Source organism: Pan troglodytes, chromosome 19 (assembly GCF_028858775.2).
Source record: "Pan troglodytes isolate AG18354 chromosome 19, NHGRI_mPanTro3-v2.0_pri, whole genome shotgun sequence".
NCBI classification, from domain to species: Eukaryota; Metazoa; Chordata; class Mammalia; order Primates; family Hominidae; genus Pan; species Pan troglodytes.
Genome location: NC_072417.2, coordinates 84,159,400 through 84,165,399, shown reverse-complemented (window position 1 = coordinate 84,165,399; position 6,000 = coordinate 84,159,400). Strand labels below are relative to the sequence as shown.

The 6,000-nt window shown below is 35.3% G+C and overlaps 1 long non-coding RNA gene across 4 annotated transcripts in view; it reads left to right on the top strand.

The window, feature by feature from the left end:
• Positions 1 to 2,311: 2,311 nt before the first annotated feature.
• The window catches only part of LOC107969313 (uncharacterized), a 178,356-nt gene continuing 174,667 nt past the window's right edge, over positions 2,312 to 6,000 (top strand). For 3 of the 4 annotated variants that reach the window (XR_008540116.2, XR_002940248.2, XR_010153372.1), the window contains exon 1: positions 2,334 to 2,431. This is a non-coding gene — a long non-coding RNA (uncharacterized LOC107969313). Of the gene's footprint in view, positions 2,432 to 6,000 lie in introns of all 4 variants that reach the window. The other variant, XR_001711069.4, reaches the window with a different exon arrangement.

The window sequence follows — 6,000 nt, the reverse complement described above, 5'->3', positions numbered from 1 at the left end:
CCACACCTGGCCTAATAACATTTTTAAAAATCAAAATTAATGCAAAAAATTCCAAGATGAAAAAATATCCAAATTTTAAATAAAGACAGACATTTGTTTGTGTGATGGATCTGTAATGGCAATAGTCATTTCCAAACCACTGGGTATTGAGTCCCCACTGGGAAGGTTTATGACAGTTGTTAGTGGTGTGCAAATAAATTGAGCAATGCAGGACTCTATTTACAGTCTTAAGATTTGGGTTCATTTTGTCTATCTTTTTCACTTAGTTTAAAATATGAGAGGCTATTTTGGTAAGTGTATATGGGGGCAGACATTTTTCCTTTTGCTTTTGGCTCCAATGTGGCTACACAGGGTGTTGCTGAGAGTCTGAGCCTATGCCAGCAGCATTCCAGCTTCTGAGTCAACCAGTTCATCACTGAAACAAGATCTGGGAAGCCCATTAGCATGTCCTCTACAACTTCCTATAATCTGAAAGATTGACAATATCTTTCAACGGTGAAGTTTTGATTTATAGTAAATAATAAATATAATTGGTTCTAGATTTCAAAATTTATCCCATTTAAAACAGTGACCAAACTTGTTTATCATTTAGCAGTGTCATTTTTTATATATTCGATATGGCTTGATGTTAGCTTTAGGTGATAAATTAGTCTCCCTTTAAAAAAATTGATTGAATGTATGTTATTCACTTAGTGGTCTCTCAGAATTTCAGTTTTCTGCTTTGTAAAATGAAGAAACTATACTAGGTAATTTTTAAAGTCTTACTCTACAACTTTCAGTTTTAACTACTTTATTACTTACTTTTTTTTTTTGGACAAGTCTCGCTCTGTTGCCCAGTCTAGAGTGCAATGGTGTGAACATGGGTCATTGCAGTTTCAACTCCAGGGCTCAACCAATCTTTTCATCTCAGCCTGCAGAGTACCCGGGACCACAGCACATACCATCATGCCTGGTTAATATTTTGTTTTATTTTTTTGTAGAGATAGGGTCTTGCCATCTTTCTCAGGATGGTCTTTAACTTCAGGGCTCAAGTGATCCTCCCAACTCAGCCTTGCTGCTTACATTTTTGGAGGTATGCAAAGGTCACCCTTCATGAACAGAAATTCTTTTCTGCCATCGTGAACCCAGCGAAGAATTCATAACTGAACTTCATAGAATTGTTTACTACCCCAAATGTCCCCAAACCATCACACATTATGAATTACTGCTGTTTATTTTAGTTCTCTTATGATAGGGTCATCAGGATATCAGCTGTTATTAACTGGTGGAATAATTACTCCTAACTCTAATGATCTTCCCCACTGATCTACCTTATTTTCTTCCAAATGTCTTGAGATTGGTTAATCAGCTTCTTATAATTGCCTAAAAATGTGTTCACTAAAGAGGTAAGAGAGTTCTGGAGGGGAAAAAGATTCAAATGAGTTCTGAAACAGTAACTTACTAATATCCTCCCAGAAATGCCAGAAATGTACAGAGTGAAGCAACAAATTAAAGCACCTAAGAAGAGAAACTAAGTGGCGAACAGACCTGTTAAAATTTTGTTTAGTCTTTCATTTTCTGTGTGTTTTCTCCAAGTGGATTCTTTGCTAAGTGAATTCTTTGCTATTATGATACACATCGAGAGAATCTAGTATAAAGTGAAAATATATAATATTTGAGGGAGGGACTTGGAGGCTCTAATTTGAGTGAAGTATATGAAATTCATTGTGAAAAGAGTCATCTTTACTCCATATTTATTGGATTTGCCTAGGATCATTGAGATGACCTGAAAATTAGCCTCCAATTTTGTAAAATACACAGGACTCAACTGTAAATTTTATTATAAAAAGCTAAAGTATGAAAATCAGATTAGCAACAATTGGTGACTAATGCCTCTTGCATTACTTGTGTAATCTGTGCTTGTCAGAATTGAATACCCATCAACAAGAATTGCTGTTTTTAATTTCACTTGCCTCAAAATATCATCCTATAACTTATGAATGTGTTGACTCCATTTGTTCCCATTCCCTAATCTGAAGAAGAGGAAAAATGGTTGATTTCACAAGTGGTATTAGAAGGAAGCGCAAGAGTTAATTGATGAACAGTATTGAGTTCGTTTGTAGGAGAACTTGTCCTACTCATTACTGTGCCTGAGTAGAATGCTTTGCAGAGAGACAGGCAAACAACAGACACATACACATACACACACCGACATACACACACTTGCATACACACACATATACAAGGAAAGTGTCACAGGGTAATGTCCACCAAGCAAATCATATTTGGGAGCCCACTGTTGTGACTTCACAGTCACATCATAATCTATTGTATGACTGTTCAAAACATGATGTATGGAGTATGTTTTTTAGCCCTGGGCAATTCACCTTTTCTTTAAATACTCATGTCACATTTGTGCTGTTGCCAATGCTTCTCAGACCCTCCAGATGAGGTAAGAAAATAATTACAATAGATAAAAATTTTTCTGTTTTATACAAATAATTTATTGTGGGGAAAGTTACAAAATTAAATATGTATGTATTTATCAGTCAAATACTCATTTCATAGACGAAAGCACTTGGGTAGACATATATGAATGGGGTTATACTTGAACATAGTAATTTTTTTTTTCTGTAAGGGGACACTTTAAGCACTGTGGTTTTAAAAAGCTAAAGCCTGAGCTAAAAATACCCTACTATATTAATAGGAGTCTATTGACTATACTTAGGAATTTACTGATGCCAAAATAGTTCACCAAAATGCCACAGCGTGTTGCAAGAGAAAATAATAATTAGAACTCAATGAACAACATAAGTCCTACATTTAGCTGGAAATAAATTTTATTTATAAATTGGAAAATCTACATGAAATATATATTATTTAACATTGGACTATTTTTAAAAAATAATTCATTTGTTTACTTATTTGTTTGCTAGAAGCATAAAATCAGAATTTGAATGATATACTTTGCATTTGTGAGTTGTACAGTAGAAACCATTGAGTAAGTTAACAGTGGAATTCCTATGTCATATATATTTATGTGCACATATAATATATACATGTATGTATATATCCATATACATATTTATATGCATATATGTATATATATAAAATCCTGTAGCTTGTTTTGTCCAAAATGACCTTTCAATAAAAATATTAAAGTCCTGGCATGATAATTAGTTCAAATTAATATCATACCAAGTGAAAATAGGCAAATTTACTCAATTACTACAGGCTGACCTTTAATTATTCTGATTATTTCTTGTTACTCTCTGAAGTAGCCTATTCACTGGAGCAAATTTTACTAAGTTGAAATCATCATTTAAATCTCATTCATATAAATTTAATTTATGCCTGATTCTGAATCACTTCCTTCCTACTATCCCCAACCCCGCCAAAAAAAAGTTATTGAATAGGGTCATTTTATTTACTTGCTTTTTTATCATTTGGGAAATAAAATTAATACTGCAGTTGTACTTTGAACTACTAAAGCCCTTCTCAACAGACTGATCTTTTCAACATCGCAGATGTGTGTAGAGTCCTGGGCTCACATTTTTGGAATCTATCAAAAAGATGGGAGCCCAGTCTGAGTGTTCCTGTCCTTTTATGCCAGGGCCCTCAATGAATCTCATCCAATCTGGGTTATCTGAAATGATTTATAGTAAAACTGACTATATACATGTGGGCAGAGTTTGGAGAAACCATCAAGAGAAATTGCAGTTCCATGGAGCTAGTTGATGTAATAGTTAGAAGTCATTTCTGTAACCAAGAGAAAGACATTTTATAAAGAGATTCTTCAGATAACATCAGTGGCTATCTGAGTCACCAGCAAGGAGGGAGCTGGTGGGATAAATATTTAAACCCCACTTTCTTTCCTCCTTCAAATCTCTTGTCAAGGTCTCCCATTTGTTGAACCCACTGGAAGCCAGAGGTCAAGGAGACCACTGTTACAATCCTTACAGGTCAGGCTTTCTGGGCACAGAATAGGGGGTCAAGGACAAAGAGAGAAAGCATACTGGGAGTGGAGGGAAGCAAAAGCTATCTAGCATATACAATTATATTTCACTGAATTTTATTAGAAACTCATCCAGAGATGGGCTGAAACTCTTTTGGAAATACAGAGACTAATCCTTTTGAATCCAGTTTTCACTGAATCACTTTGTACAGGTAGTGAGAATGTGGATAACGATGGAAGAGAGAGAGAGAAAATACTCTAATGGAGGCTTAGTAGCACTTTGAGAGTTTTGAAAAAGTTTCTAATAAATAGCATTATTTATTGGAAATGAAATGCAAAATTTCACTCTACCAACCAAGAAACATCATCTTTATAAAGTATTTTTACCCAGTAGAGATTGTCCTCTTGACTGCAGCTCAAATGAAGAACTGGCTCAGCTTTCTTTCACCCAGATGTCCTTGAATCACCTTCACCTCTCGGACTAAAAGTTTCTTTATCTAAAAGTAGGTAATATAGAAATCACCTTCATTTCTTCAGAAACTTTTTGGGGAGTAAGTGAGACAATAAATAAGGCAGCAAATAATATCCTGCAAAGGCTATACAATTTAATCTAAGTTGGTAGACTAGTGAGTGATTCTTACTAGAAAAATACAAAGAAAAAAATCTTTCTTCCTCAAACCTTGGAAGGAAGGTTTGCTCCCATGAATCTTTTTTCTTGGTTTGAATTTTTCAAGAAAAACCAACATATAAGCTAAAAACAAGAAAGGTGAAGACAGGCCCTCCTGCCATTACACAGTTTCTAAAGTCCCAATTGTAAAATATGATAATAAGTTATTAATCAATCTTTGTTTATCTTAATGAGATAGCTATTCTCTGTGGGGTTTGTTCATACCGTACAGGAAAAATCCTTCAGAATCTCCCACATGAAGATTGCAAGTGCAAATAATGGCCAATATTTGTGGAGTTTCCTTCTTGGCCAGTTAAAAATTTCCTCTGGCTTTAAAGAGCATGAAGTCTTTACAGAAGGTGTCAACAGTGATTAATTATAAGCTGAGTTAATTCTCTCTCAATTTAAAAACCTTGCATACGACATAATCACTTTCTTTCCCCCCACACCGAGGGAGCTGCTTATTCCACAATTCTCAAGACAGCTTCATCCAGACACTGGTCATGGTGAAATTTCAACTGTTTTCTTTGGAAATTTTTTTGTTGTGGAGGATGGGGCATGGAGTATAATTAGCAAGTATGGTGCTCACCCAAGAAAGCTTCAATATGAGAAAAACTAGGTGTATGTATGTGTGTGTGTGCGTGTGTGTGTGTGCTGTGAATATATTAATATGTTTATAACTCTGTGCACCTGTATGAAACAGGAAAGCTTAGCAGCAGCAGAGCAGTGAGAGGCCATACATAAACTCAGCTTTCTGTGATGCTTAGCACTGGTTAGACCTTGACTTTATCTGGTTTGTTGTGCTCTTACTTCCTCTGGGCTCATGAACTGAATAGAGGGAATCCAGAAAGGGGTCAGAGATGAGCTCAGATAACTTCAAAATTGGAAAGTGAGACCCAAAAAGCAGTATTTAGGTAGTAGCAAATGTGGAGAAAAGAGAGAGACCTAGCTGGAGGTCATGACACCATCTTTAACCACATGAACTTCCTAGACACCAGTGATCTTGTCTCCTCCAGTTCTTCTAGAGATAATTAAATAGAAGTTGAGCATTGAAGACACAGTTGTTATGGCTTAGTTGTTGGTATTGGGGGTAATGAGTACTCCTAAACTGCTCTTCTTAGGATTGTGACCCTTGTACTACAAAAGCTTAATGATTATGCTCTAGACCATTTTAATCTGTAACAAGACAAAAATGATGATTTATCCCAATCTTCATTCTGCACCATTTAAGATGCTCAGAATATAACCTGCTTCAACCCAGATATCTATAGGATTCTGTATTTATTTGAGTATATCTATGTTTAGAAATAAAAGACATGTTCTCCTCTATGTGTTTCTATAATATTCATTCAATACCAGGCAGTTTTTCTCTTTCCTTCTGAAAACTTTGTGATTTACA